This window comes from Osmerus mordax, chromosome 13 (genome assembly GCF_038355195.1).
Source record: "Osmerus mordax isolate fOsmMor3 chromosome 13, fOsmMor3.pri, whole genome shotgun sequence".
NCBI classification, from domain to species: Eukaryota; Metazoa; Chordata; class Actinopteri; order Osmeriformes; family Osmeridae; genus Osmerus; species Osmerus mordax.
The window spans coordinates 17501976-17517431 of NC_090062.1; positions in this window are offsets into that span (position 1 = coordinate 17501976).

Genomic DNA, 15456 nt, shown 5'->3' on the forward strand with positions numbered 1-15456 from the left:
CCCTCCCCTCTCATCCCTCCCCTCCCCTCCCTCCCCTCTCATCCCTCCCCTCCCTCTCATCCCTCCCCTCTCATCCCTCCCCTCCCTCTCATCCCTCCCCTCTCATCCCTCCCCTCCCTCTCATCCCTCCCCTCTCATCCCTCCCCTCTCATCCCTCCCCTCCCTCTCATCCCTCCCCTCTCATCCCTCCCCTCCCCTCTCATCCCTCCCCTCCCCTCTCATCCCTCCACTCCCTCTCATCCCTCCCCTCTCATCCCTCCCCTCCCCTCTCATCCCTCCACTCCCTCTCATCCCTCCCCTCTCATCCCTCCCCTCCCTCTCATCCCTCCCCTCCCCTCCCCTCTCATCCCTCCCCTCTCATCCCTCCCTTCCCTCTCATCCCTCCCCTCCCTCTCATCCTCCCCTCCCCTCTCATCCCTCCCCTCCCTCTCATCCCTCCCCTCCCTCTCATCCCTCCCCTCTCATCCCTCCCCTCTCATCCCTCCCCTCCCTCTCATCCCTCCCCTCCCCTCCCCTCTCATCCCTCCCCTCCCCTCTCATCCCTCCACTCCCTCTCATCCCTCCCCTCTCATCCCTCCCCTCTCATACCCCTCCTCTCATCCCTCCCCTCCCCTCTCATCCCTCCCTTCCCTCTCATCCCTCCCCTCTCATCCCTCCACTCCCCTCCCTCCCCTCTCATCCCTCCCCTCCCTCTCATCCCTCCCCTCTCATCCCTCCCCTCCCCTCTCATCCCTCCCTCCCCTCTCATCCCTCCCCTCCCTCTCATCCCTCCCTTCTCATCCCTCCCTTCTCATCCCTCCCCTCCTTCTCATCCCTCCCTTCTCATCCCTCCCCTCCCTCCCCTCTTATCCCTCCCCTCCCTTCTCATCCCTCCCCTCCTCATCCCTCCCCTCTCATCCCTCCCCTCTCATCCCTCCCCTCTCATCCCTCCCCTCCCTCTCATCCCTCCCTTCTCATCCCTCCCCTCCCCTATCATCCCTCCCCTCTCATCCGTCCCCTCCCATCTCCCCCCTCCACCCTCCACCTCACACAAAGCCTTGGGACATTTCTGGGTCTTTGTCCTGGGTGTCATGTTGTCATGTTGTGAAAGGAGGTGAGTGGCTCTAGTCAGGGACCAACATCTGCACACCCACACACACACACAAGCACCCCCCCCCCCCCACACACACACACACACACACACACACACACACACACACAGCAGGAAGCTGGTGTGTTGACCTTTCTGTTTCTTTAAAACACCATAACAGCACTGCTCTGATTCTCTACCCCTCTCCCTCCCCTCTTCCTCCTCTTTCTCCTCTCTCCCTTCTCTATACCTCTCTCTACCTCCCCTCCCCTCTCTCCATTCTCTACACCTCTCTACCTCTCTCTTCCTCCTCTCACTACCTCCTCCTGTTTCCCCTTAGTCTGTTGTCTGTTGCGTCGGTGTCCTTGGTGCTGAATGTGTCTGTAAAGCAGGGGTAAACAGGATCAGGATGCCACGTGCATGATCTGAGGCACCTACCAGACGATCTGTATTCACAGTCAGACAGGAAGTAGATGGAGCGATGGAGGGATGGATGAACAGGAAGGGCTGACTGGAGAATCATCGTCTTCTGGTCTGCAGAAATACAGAACACACACAGTACACATAACATTCAACACCTGGTACAATATAACTCTGTACTTAAGAGGACACTGTGAGAGTGTTGTGTGTCTGTGTGTGCATTTGTGTGTGTGTGTGCGTCCGTATGTGTGTGTGTGTGTGTGCGTAGGGGTGTAATAATAGTAATTATCCTCCATTCTGTTTCACCTCTGGTTGCAGAAACGTATTGTGGGTTGTATAGAGGCTCACACACCTCTCTCCCTCTCTGTTTCTCCTCCTCTCTGTCTCTCTCCCTTTCTCTGTCTCTCAGTTTCTCCTCTGTCTGTTTCTCTTCCTTCTCTGTTTCTGTCTCTCCTCCCTCTCTGCCAGCTGTGCTGTGTTGCCTGTGGCAGTCATGGTTCAAAGATCCCTGGGCAGTCTGGAGCGTCCACTGGCTCCAAAGCCAACACTAACATTGTGTAACATGCTGTGTTAGCTTCAGCTGTTTGAGTTGCTCCTGCTCTCTGCTTGTCAAAGCACAGAGGTTTAGGACTGACTCCCTTCCCCAGGTACTTTGTCATCATAAGGAGGGTAGATGACTAGGAGAGGAGATGAGGAGAGGAGGGTGGATGACTGGATAAATGGAGGAGAGCCAGTCGATAGCCTTTCCCGTACACAGACACTGCATCTTCCTCCATTAGACCTCCGTCATTCACGTGCTTACACGCACACACACACACACACACACACACACACACCACCTTAGTCATGCTCAGTGTATCTGAGCCAGACACATAACTTAAACAGGCGTCTGGTCCAGCTGGACAGAGCTCAAAGCATAGTCTGATAATGTACCCCCTCTGCTCTCTCTCTGCTCTCTCTCTGCTCTCTCTCTGCTCTCTCTGCTCTCTCTGCTCTCTCTGCTCTCTCTCTGCTCTCTCTCTGCTCTCTCTCTGCTCTCTCTGCTCTCTCTCTCTGCTCTCTCTGCTCTCTCTCTCTGCTCTCTCTCTCTCTGCTCTCTCTCTCTGCTCTCCACTTTCTGTCTCTCTCTCTCTTCCTCTAACCCCGCCCCCTGTCAACTGGCAGGTTGGGAGAGGGGTTTGGAGTGTAGATGGGGCAGGGAGGGAGAGGGGGCAGGGAGGGAGAGGGGGCAGGGAGGGAGAGGGGGCAGGGAGGGAGAGGGGGCAGGGAGGGAGGTTGAAAACAGGTTAACAGAAAAAGAAAACTTTGATTAATTTGCAGCCGATGCTGATGAAGCAAAATAAATAAATACATTTAAATAAAATAAATAATAATAAACTAAATACAGCAATAAAAGCAAGCAAATAAAAATCACAATATCAACCTCTCTTGAGGTCCTTTACACCAGACACACTTGGGCCAGTCAATAACACCTAGGCCAGTCAGACACACCTGGGCCAGCCAGACACACCTGGGCCAGCCAGACACACCTGGGCCAGTCAAACACACCTGGGCCAGTCAGACACACCTGGGCCGGTCAGACACAACTGCAAATGGATGTTCTACATGTTCTATAGCTGTTCTGGAAGACACCAGTCTGACCAGAGGGGAGGAGGTGTGGAGCTACACCAGCTGCCCTCACAGCCCTGTGACGGGGCGCGGGGCTACACCAGCTGCCCTCACAGCCCTGTGACGGGGCGTGGGCTGCACCAGCAGCCCTCACAGTCCTGTGACGGGGCGCAGGCACCACCAGCAGCCCTCACAGCCCTGTGACGGGGCGCAGGCACCACCAGCAGCCCTCACAGCCCTGTGACGGGGCGCGGGGCTACACCAGCAGCCCTCACAGCCCTGTGACGGGGCGCGGGGCTACACCAGCAGCCCTCACAGCCCTGTGACGGGGCGCGGGGCTACACCAGCAGCCCTCACAGCCTTGTGACGGGGTGCGGGGCGCAGCCTCCACCAGCAGCCCTCACAGCCCTGTGACGGGGCGCGGGGCTACACCAGCAGCCCTCACAGCCCTGTGACGGGGCGCAGGGCTCCACCAGCAGCCCTCACAACCCTGTGACGGGGCGCAGGCACCACCAGCAGCCCTCACAGCCCTGTGACGGGGCGCGGGGCTACACCAGCAGCCCTCACAGCCCTGTGACGGGGCGCGGGGCTACACCAGCAGCCCTCACAGCCTTGTGACGGGGTGCGGGGCGTGGGGCTACACCAGCAGCCCTCACAGCCCTGTGACGGGGCGCGGGCTACACCAGCAGCCCTCACAGCCCTGTGACGGGGCGCAGGCACCACCAGCAGCCATCACAGCCCTGTGACGGGGCGCGGGGCTACACCAGCAGCCCTCACAGCCCTGTGACGGGGCGTGGGGCTACACCAGCAGCCCTCACAGCCCTGTGACGGGGCGCGGGGCTACACCAGCAGCCCTCACAGCCCTGTGATGGGGCGCGGGGCTACACCAGCAGCCCTCACAGCCCTGTGATGGGGCGCGGGGCTACACCAGCAGCCCTCACAGCCCTGTGACGGGGCGCAGGCACCACCAGCAGCCCTCACAGCCCTGTGACGGGGCGCAGGCACCACCAGCAGCCCTCACAGCCCTGTGACAGGGCAGGTTGGGAGAGTGGTTTGGAGTGTAGATGGGGCAGGGAGGGAGAGGGGGCAGGGAGGGAGAGGGGGCAGGGAGGGAGGTTGAAAACAGGTTAACAGAAAAAGAAAACTTTGATTAATTTGCTGCCGATGCTGATGAAGCAAAATAAATAAATACATTTAAATTAAATAAATAATAATAAACAAAAAACTAAATACAGCAATAAAAGCAAGCAAATAAAAATCACAATATCAACCTCTTGAGGTCCTTTACACCAGACACACCTGGGCCAGTCAAACACACCTGGGCCAGTCAGACACACCTGGGCCAGTCAGACACAACTGCAAATGGATGTTCTACATGTTCTATAGCTGTTCTGGAAGACACCAGTCTGACCAGAGGGGAGGAGGTGTGGAGCTACACCAGCAGCCCTCACAGCCCTGTGATGGGGCGCAGGGCTACACCAGCAGCCCTCACAGCCCTGTGACGGGGCGCAGGGCTACACCAGCAGCCCTCACAGCCCTGTGACGGGGCGCGGGCTACACCAGCAGCCCTCACAGCCCTGTGACGGGGCGCAGCCTCCACCAGCAGCCCTCACAGACCTATGACAGGGCAGGTTGGGAGAGTGGTTTGGAGTGTAGATGGGGCAGGGAGGGAGAGGGGGCAGGGAGGGAGAGGGGGCAGGGAGGGAGAGGGGGCAGGGAGGGAGGTTGAAAACAGGTTAACAGAAAAAGAAAACTTTGATTAATTTGCTGCCGATGCTGATGAAGCAAAATAAATAAATACATTTAAATAAAATAAATAATAATAAACAAAAAACTAAATACAGCAATAAAAGCAAGCAAATAAAAATCACAATAATATCAACCTCTCTTGAGGTCCTTTACACCAGACACACCTGGGCCAGTCAGACACACCTGGGCCAGTCAGACACACCTAGGCCAGTCAAACACACCTGGGCCAGCCAGACACACCTGGGCCAGTCAGACACACCTGGGCCAGTCAGACACACCTGGGCCAGTCAGACACAACTGCAAATGTATGTTCTACATGTTCTATAGCTGTTCTGGAAGACACCAGTCTGACCAGAGGGGAGGAGGTGTGGAGCTACACCAGCAGCCCTCACAGCCCTGTGACGGGGCGCAGGGCTACACCAGCAGCCCTCACAGCCCTGTGACGGGGCGCGGGGCTACACCAGCAGCCCTCACAGCCCTGTGACGGGGTGCGGGGCGTGGGGCTACACCAGCAGCCCTCACAGCCCTGTGACGGGGCGCAGCCTCCACCAGCAGCCCTCACAGCCCTGTGACGGGGCGCGGGGCTACACCAGCAGCCCTCACAGCCCTGTGACGGGGTGCGGGGCGTGGGGCTACACCAGCAGCCCTCACAGCCCTGTGACGGGGCGCGGGGCTACACCAGCAGCCCTCACAGCCCTGTGACGGGGCAGGTTGGGAGAGTGGTTTGGAGTGTAGATGGGGCAGGGAGGGAGAGGGGGCAGGGAGGGAGAGGGGGCAGGGAGGGAGGTTGAAAACAGGTTAACAGAAAAAGAAAACTTTGATTAATTTGCTGCCGATGCTGATGAAGCAAAATAAATAAATACATTTAAATTAAATAAATAATAATAAACAAAAAACTAAATACAGCAATAAAAGCAAGCAAATAAAAATCACAATATCAACCTCTTGAGGTCCTTTACACCAGACACACCTGGGCCAGTCAAACACACCTGGGCCAGTCAGACACACCTGGGCCAGTCAGACACAACTGCAAATGGATGTTCTACATGTTCTATAGCTGTTCTGGAAGACACCAGTCTGACCAGAGGGGAGGAGGTGTGGAGCTACACCAGCAGCCCTCACAGCCCTGTGACGGGGCGCAGGGCTACACCAGCAGCCCTCACAGCCCTGTGACGGGGCGCGGGCTACACCAGCAGCCCTCACAGCCCTGTGACGGGGCGCAGCCTCCACCAGCAGCCCTCACAGACCTATGACAGGGCAGGTTGGGAGAGTGGTTTGGAGTGTAGATGGGGCAGGGAGGGAGAGGGGGCAGGGAGGGAGAGGGGGCAGGGAGGGAGAGGGGGCAGGGAGGGAGGTTGAAAACAGGTTAACAGAAAAAGAAAACTTTGATTAATTTGCTGCCGATGCTGATGAAGCAAAATAAATAAATACATTTAAATAAAATAAATAATAATAAACAAAAAACTAAATACAGCAATAAAAGCAAGCAAATAAAAATCACAATAATATCAACCTCTCTTGAGGTCCTTTACACCAGACACACCTGGGCCAGTCAGACACACCTGGGCCAGTCAGACACACCTAGGCCAGTCAAACACACCTGGGCCAGCCAGACACACCTGGGCCAGTCAGACACACCTGGGCCAGTCAGACACACCTGGGCCAGTCAGACACAACTGCAAATGTATGTTCTACATGTTCTATAGCTGTTCTGGAAGACACCAGTCTGACCAGAGGGGAGGAGGTGTGGAGCTACACCAGCAGCCCTCACAGCCCTGTGACGGGGCGCAGGGCTACACCAGCAGCCCTCACAGCCCTGTGACGGGGCGCGGGGCTACACCAGCAGCCCTCACAGCCCTGTGACGGGGTGCGGGGCGTGGGGCTACACCAGCAGCCCTCACAGCCCTGTGACGGGGCGCAGCCTCCACCAGCAGCCCTCACAGCCCTGTGACGGGGCGCGGGGCTACACCAGCAGCCCTCACAGCCCTGTGACGGGGTGCGGGGCGTGGGGCTACACCAGCAGCCCTCACAGCCCTGTGACGGGGCGCGGGGCTACACCAGCAGCCCTCACAGCCCTGTGACGGGGCGCGGGGCTACACCAGCAGCCCTCACAGCCCTGTGACGGGGTGCGGGGCGTGGGGCTACACCAGCAGCCCTCACAGCCCTGTGACGGGGCGCAGGCACCACCAGCAGCCCTCACAGCCCTGTGACGGGGCGCAGGCACCACCAGCAGCCCTCACAGCCCTGTGACGGGGCGCGGGGCTACACCAGCTGCCCTCACAGCCCTGTGACGGGGCGTGGGCTGCACCAGCAGCCCTCACAGTCCTGTGACGGGGCGCAGGCACCACCAGCAGCCCTCACAGCCCTGTGACGGGGCGCAGGCACCACCAGCAGCCCTCACAGCCCTGTGACGGGGCGCGGGGCTACACCAGCAGCCCTCACAGCCCTGTGACGGGGCGTGGGGCTACACCAGCAGCCCTCACAGCCCTGTGACGGGGTGCGGGGCGCGGGGCTGCACCAGCAGCCCTCACAGCCCTGTGACGGGGCGCGGGGCTACACCAGCAGCCCTCACAGCCCTGTGACGGGGCGCGGGGCTACACCAGCAGCCCTCACAGCCTTGTGACGGGGTGCGGGGCGCAGCCTCCACCAGCAGCCCTCACAGCCCTGTGACGGGGCGCGGGGCTACACCAGCAGCCCTCACAGCCCTGTGACGGGGCGCAGGGCTACACCAGCAGCCCTCACAGCCCTGTGACGGGGCGCGGGGCTACAACCAGCAGCCCTCACAGCCTTGTGACGGGGTGCGGGGCGCAGCCTCCACCAGCAGCCCTCACAGCCCTGTGACGGGGCGCGGGCTACACCAGCAGCCCTCACAACCCTGTGACGGGGCGCAGGCACCACCAGCAGCCCTCACAGCCCTGTGACGGGGCGCGGGGCTACACCAGCAGCCCTCACAGCCCTGTGACGGGGCGTGGGGCTACACCAGCAGCCCTCACAGCCCTGTGACGGGGTGCGGGGCGCGGGCTGCACCAGCAGCCCTCACAGCCCTGTGACGGGGCGCGGGGCTACACCAGCAGCCCTCACAGCCCTGTGACGGGGCGCGGGGCTACACCAGCAGCCCTCACAGCCTTGTGACGGGGTGCGGGGCGCAGCCTCCACCAGCAGCCCTCACAGCCCTGTGACGGGGCGCGGGGCTACACCAGCAGCCCTCACAGCCCTGTGACGGGGCGCGGGGCTACACCAGCAGCCCTCACAGCCTTGTGACGGGGTGCGGGGCGTGGGGCTACACCAGCAGCCCTCACAGCCCTGTGACAGGGCGCGGGCTCCACCAGCAGCCCTCACAGCCCTGTGACGGGGCGTGGGGCTACACCAGCAGCCCTCACAGCCCTGTGACGGGGCGCAGGCACCACCAGCAGCCATCACAGCCCTGTGACGGGGCGCGGGGCTACACCAGCAGCCCTCACAGCCGTGTGACGGGGCGTGGGGCTACACCAGCAGCCCTCACAGCCCTGTGACGGGGCGCGGGCTCCACCAGCAGCCCTCACAGCCCTGTGACGGGGCGCGGGGCTACACCAGCAGCCCTCACAGCCCTGTGACGGGGCGCAGGCACCACCAGCAGCCCTCACAGCCCTGTGATGGGGCGCAGGCACCACCAGCAGCCCTCACAGCCCTGTGACAGGGCAGGTTGGGAGAGTGGTTTGGAGTGTAGATGGGGCAGGGAGGGAGAGGGGGCAGGGAGGGAGAGGGGGCAGGGAGGGAGAGGGGGCAGGGAGGGAGAGGGGGCAGGGAGGGAGAGGGGGCAGGGAGGGAGGTTGAAAACAGGTTAACAGAAAAAGAAAACTTTGATTAATTTGCTGCCGATGCTGATGAAGCAAAATAAATAAATACATTTAAATTAAATAAATAATAATAAACAAAGAACTAAATACAGCAATAAAAGCAAGCAAATAAAAATCACAATAATATCAACCTCTCTTGAGGTCCTTTACACCAGACACACTTGGGCCAGTCAATAACACCTAGGCCAGTCAAACACACCTGGGCCAGCCAGACACACCTGGGCCAGTCAGACACACCTGGGCCAGTCAGACACACCTGGGCCAGTCAGACACACCTGGGCCAGTCAGACACACCTGGGCCAGTCAGACACAACTGCAAATGGATGTTCTACATGTTCTATAGCTGTTCTGGAAGACACCAGTCTGACCAGAGGGGAGGAGGTGTGGAGCTACACCAGCAGCCCTCACAGCCCTGTGACGGGGCGCAGGGCTACACCAGCAGCCCTCACAGCCCTGTGACGGGGCGCGGGCTACACCAGCAGCCCTCACAGCCTGTGACGGGGCGCGGGGCTACACCAGCAGCCCTCACAGCCCTGTGACGGGGCGCGGGGCTACACAGCAGCCCTCACAGCCCTGTGACGGGGCGCAGCCTCCACCAGCAGCCCTCACAGCCCTGTGACGGGGCGCGGGGCTACACCAGCAGCCCTCACAGCCCTGTGACGGGGCGCAGCCTCCACCAGCAGCCCTCACAGCCCTGTGACGGGGCGCGGGGCTACACCAGCAGCCCTCACAGCCCTGTGACGGGGCGCGGGCTCCACCAGCAGCCCTCACAGCCCTGTGACGGGGCGCGGGGCTACACCAGCAGCCCTCACAGCCCTGTGACGGGGCGCGGGGCTACACCAGCAGCCCTCACAGCCCTGTGACGGGGCGCAGGCACCACCAGCAGCCCTCACAGCCCTGTGACAGGGCAGGTTGGGAGAGTGGTTTGGAGTGTAGATGGGGCAGGGAGGGAGAGGGGGCAGGGAGGGAGAGGGGGCAGGGAGGGAGGTTGAAAACAGGTTAACAGAAAAAGAAAACTTTATTAATTTGCTGCCGATGCTGATGAAGCTAAATAAATAAATACATTTAAATAAAATAAATAATAATAAACAAAAAACTAAATACAGCAATAAAAGCAAGCAAATAAAAATCACAATAATATCAACCTCTCTTGAGGTCCTTTACACCAGACACACCTGGGCCAGTCAATAACACCTAGGCCAGTCAAACACACCTGGGCCAGTCAAACACACCTGGGCCAGCCAGACACACCTGGGCCAGTCAGACACACCTGGGCCAGTCAGACACACCTGGGCCAGTCAGACACACCTGGGCCAGTCAGACACAACTGCAAATGGATGTTCTACATGTTCTATAGCTGTTCTGGAAGACACCAGTCTGACCAGAGGGAGGAGGTGTGGAGCTACACCAGCAGCCCTCACAGCCCTGTGACGGGGCGCAGGGCTACACCAGCAGCCCTCACAGCCTTGTGACGGGCGCGGGGCTACACCAGCAGCCCTCACAGCCCTGTGACGGGGCGCAGGGCACCACCAGCAGCCCTCACAGCCCTGTGACGGGGCGCAGGGCTACACCAGCAGTCCTCACAGCCCTGTGACGGGGCGCAGGGCACCACCAGCAGCCCTCACAGCCCTGTGACGGGGCGCAGGCACCACCAGCAGCCCTCCCCCACAGCCCTGTGACGGGGCCGCGGGGCCCTACACCAGCAGCCCTCACAGCCCTGTGACGGGGCGCGGGGCTACACCAGCAGCCCTCACAGCCCTGTGACGGGGTGCGGGGCGTGGGGCTACACCAGCAGCCCTCACAGCCCTGTGACGGGGCGCAGCCTCCACCAGCAGCCCTCACAGCCCTGTGACGGGGCGCGGGGCTACACCAGCAGCCCTCACAGCCCTGTGACGGGGCGCGGGCTCCACCAGCAGCCCTCACAGCCCTGTGACGGGGCGCGGGGCTACACCAGCAGCCCTCACAGCCCTGTGACAGGGCAGGTTGGGAGAGTGGTTTGGAGTGTAGATGGGGCAGGGAGGGAGAGGGGGCAGGGAGGGAGAGGGGGCAGGGAGGGAGGTTGAAAACAGGTTAACAGAAAAAGAAAACTTTTATTAATTTGCTGCCGATGCTGATGAAGCTAAATAAATAAATACATTTAAATAAAATAAATAATAATAAACAAAAAACTAAATACAGCAATAAAAGCAAGCAAATAAAATCACAATAATATCAACCTCTCTTGAGGTCCTTTACACCAGACACACCTGGGCCAGTCAATAACACCTAGGCCAGTCAAACACACCTGGGCCAGTCAAACACACCTGGGCCAGCCAGACACACCTGGGCCAGTCAGACACACCTGGGCCAGTCAGACACACCTGGGCCAGTCAGACACACCTGGGCCAGTCAGACACAACTGCAAATGATGTTCTACATGTTCTATAGCTGTTCTGGAAGACACCAGTCTGACCAGAGGGGAGGAGGTGTGGAGCTACACCAGCAGCCCTCACAGCCCTGTGACGGGGCGCAGGGCTACACCAGCAGCCCTCACAGCCTTGTGACGGGGCGCGGGGCTACACCAGCAGCCCTCACAGCCCTGTGACGGGGCGCAGGGGCACCACCAGCAGCCCTCACAGCCCTGTGACGGGGCGCGGGGCGTGGGGCTAAACCAGCAGCCCTCACAGCCCTGTGACGGGGTGCGGGGCGTGGGGCTAAACCAGCAGCCCTCACAGCCCTGTGACGGGGTGCGGGGCGTGGGCTAAACCAGCAGCCCTCACAGCCCTGTGACGGGGCGCGGGGCTACACCAGCAGCCCTCACAGCCCTGTGACGGGGCGCAGGGCACCACCAGCAGCCCTCACAGCCCTGTGACGGGGCAGGTTGGGAGAGTGGTTTGGAGTGTAGATGGGGCAGGGAGGGAGAGGGGGCAGGGAGGGAGAGGGGGCAGGGAGGGAGAGGGGGCAGGGAGGGAGGTTGAAAACAGGTTAACAGAAAAAGAAAACTTTGATTAATTTGCTGCGATGCTGATGAAGCAAAATAAATAAATACATTTAAATTAAATAAATAATAATAAACAAAAAACTAAATACAGCAATAAAAGCAAGCAAATAAAAATCACAATAATATCAACCTCTCTTGAGGTCCTTTACACCAGACACACCTGGGCCAGTCAGACACACCTGGGCCAGTCAAACACACCTGGGCCAGTCAAACACACCTGGGCCAGCCAGACACACCTGGGCCAGTCAGACACACCTGGGCCAGTCAGACACACCTGGGCCAGTCAGACACACCTGGGCCAGTCAAACACAACTGCAAATGGATGTTCTACATGTTCTATAGCTGTTCTGGAAGACACCAGTCTGACCAGAGGGGAGGAGGTGTGGAGCTACACCAGCAGCCCTCACAGCCCTGTGACGGGGCGCGGGGCTACACCAGCAGCCCTCACAGCCCTGTGACGGGGCGCGGGGCTACACCAGCAGCCCTCACAGCCCTGTGACGGGGCGCGGGGCTACCCCAGCAGCCCTCACAGCCCTGTGACGGGGCGCGGGGCTACACCAGCGCCCCGTCCACCCACATGATTGGGTGATTTCATGTGAACGTTTCTCTCGGATGCTTAACTGTCTCGACGGTAAAAGCGGGCGGTGATGAAACGGTCGTGAAGATGAGGTTGTGTCGCTCTGGAAGGGAAATGACCTGGAGGATGAAGATCTGTCCAATCACCATGTCCTCCTTTAGCACCGCAGATTGAGATGGTTCTGATTGGCAGGGAGGCAGACAGGCAGGCAGCATGAAGTCCTTCTGGAACAAACGGACACAAATAACTACCTGCTAAGTGCACAATCTAACGTTAATTGGGTGAATCAACAACGATTTGCAATTTCCCAAATGCATTCTCCTTCCCCTCCTTCCTGCCCCCCTCATATCCACGCCTACCCCTCCTTCCTGCCCCCCTCATGTCCACGCCTACCCCTCCTTCCTGCCCCCCTCATGTCCACGCCTACCCTCCTTCCCTCCCTCCTCTGCCCTCCTTTCAAATCCCATCTTTCCTCCCCCTCCCTTCCTCTCTCCTCCTCCTCTTCTCTCCCTCCTCATTTCTATTCCTCCTTCCTTCCTCCAGTCCCTCTCTTCTGCCTGCCTCGCCCCCTCACTCTAACACCTGTCACCCAGAGATGGCAGGAACGCAGCTCTGCTGCTTAATGACCAGCCGGTCTTATTATGGATGCTGGGTGGGTTGCTACAGAAATAGCTTAAATGAAAAATGAATGTTTTGATTATGTTGACAAAGCGATAACAAACCAGGGCTTGCAACCACACACACACACACACATCAGAATACAGATGTTGCTCTGTCACACTGGTATGACTGCAACACGTATGCACTGTAATATGAACACTGTGCAGACGCTCTTATCCAGAGCATCCCAAGGTAACAGGCTCATAATGGCCTGGAATGATTTTCTCTGCAGAAAGAAATCCTAAACAAGGTTCCTGGTCTCATGTTCATCCACTCATCTGCTGTGATACTTTATTGATCCTGAAGGAAATTCAACTGTTAGCGTAATACAGCGTGCACAGTTACAGAATAATAACAAAGATAAAACGTTGGAATACACAATAGCTGCTATTATACATCAGAATATGGAAACATATGACCCTACTGCAGAGCAATTACCCTCTCTACCATTCTCCTCTCTCTCTCGCCCCCTCTCTCTCTCCCCCTCTCTCTCCCCCTCTCTCTCCCCATCTCTCCCCCTCTCTCTCTCCCCCTCTCTCTCGCCCCTCTCTCTCTCCCCCTCTCTCTCCCCATCTCTCCCCTCTCTCTCTCCCCCTCTCTCTCTCCCTCTCTCTCTCGCCCCCTCTCTCTCTCCCCCTCTCTCTCCCCTCTCTCTCTCTCCCTCTCTCTCTCGCCCCCTCTCTCTCTCCCCCCTCTCTCTCTCCCCCTAGCTCCAGGGACATTTCATAATTAAATAGTCAGTTTTGGACAAATTTAGTTTCAAGAGTAACATTTTCTAGTGTGACTCCCAACACCACTACTAATAATTTATAAAATCATAATAGAAGTGATAATAGAAGATCTGCGCATATAACTTTAGCCCCCAAAAAAACACGTCAATGGCCCTTGACTTGGCATGCCTGACCAAATTTGGCCCTTTTAGAAATCTAATTGGGGAACCCCGTTCTACTGTATATGTTGTACATCATCATGGATGTTCTATATCACCATGAGGCCTCATATCTGCGAGAGACATGGAAGCTCTGAAGCTGAAATATTTGGTTTTAAGAGATTTAAAAAGTTACACACTTCACCATTCTTCAGCACGCGATCAGATTACACTTTTCACATAAAACCTTTTTTTCTGAATTAATGCTCTACAAACGTAGTTATGAATTTAGCTTCAAAACACGCGTGTACCTGAAGCACGTGAGGTGACTCGTGTCGATCAGGGCTGGACTGAGGCCCTCCTACTCAGCTGTTACACATGAAACCTCAGAGTTTCCCACAGACACACAGATGCCAGCTTCAAACCCCCCCCCCCCCCCCCTGGTCTGGGGTCAGCATGGCCTCAGGCCCCCCCCCTGGTCTGGGGTCAGCATGGCCCTCAGCCCCCCCCCACCCCCCCCTGGTCTGGGGTCAGCATGGCCCTCAGCCCCCCCCCACCCCCCCCTGGTCTGGGGTCAGCATGGCCCTCAGGCCCCCCCCCACCCCCCCCTGGTCTGGGGTCAGCATGGCCCTCAGCCCCCCCCACCCCCCCCCTGGTCTGGGGTCAGCATGGCCCTCAGTCCCCCCCCACCCCCCCCCTGGTCTGGGGTCAGCATGACCCTCAGCCCCCCCCCCCCCCCCCCTGGTCTGGGGTCAGCATGGCCCTCAGGCCCCCCCCACCCCCCTGGTCTGGGGTCAGCATGGCCCTCAGCCCCCCCCCCCCCCCCCCCCCCTGGTCTGGGGTCAGCATGGCCCTCAGCCCCCCCCCCCCCCCCTGGTCTGGGGTCAGCATGGCCCTCAGGCCCCCCCCCCCCCCTGGTCTGGGGTCAGCATGGCCCTCAGCCCCCCCCCCCCCCCCCCCCCCCCGGTCTGGGGTCAGCATGGCCCTCAGCCCCCCCCCACCCCCCCCTGGTCTGGGGTCAGCATGGCCCCCCCCCCCCCCCCCCTGGTCTGGGGTCAGCATGGCCCTCAGGCCCCCGCCCCCCCCCCCTGGTCTGGGGTCAGCATGGCCCTCAGCCCCCCCCACCCCCCCCTGGTCTGGGGTCAGCATGGCCCCCCCCCCCCCCCCCCTGGTCTGGGGTCAGCATGGCCCTCAGCCCCCCGCCCCTCTCTACCTTCTCTTTCTCACTTCCTTCCTGTCTCTCCACGCATTTCTCCATCTGTCTGCCCCTTCCTCTCTCCCTCTCTTTCCCTCTCTCCCTCTTGCTCGCTCTCTCTCTCTCTCTGAGATGTATGTGAGTGTAGCTTTCCTTCAAACTGGTCGTGCTGTGAGACAGGAGGTTAAACGAGCACAGTTGGCAAGTGGAGGCAGCAGCTGAGGCTTGTCACTGTGTGTTTGTGTGTGTGTGTGTGTTTCATGACCCTCTCCCCAGCCCACTCCAGGAAGTCTGAGTATGTGTGTGTGTTGAGGCTGTGTGTGTGTGTGTGGAGGGCGTGTGTGTGTGTGGTGTGTGTGGAGGCTGTGTGTGTGTGTGTGGAGGGCGTGTGTGTGTGTGTGTGTGTGCTGTGTGGGAGGTGTGTGTGTGTGTGTGTGCCCTCCTCAGAGTGATGGTGTGACAGGATCTGGACCTCCCACAGAGAGGTGAGGACT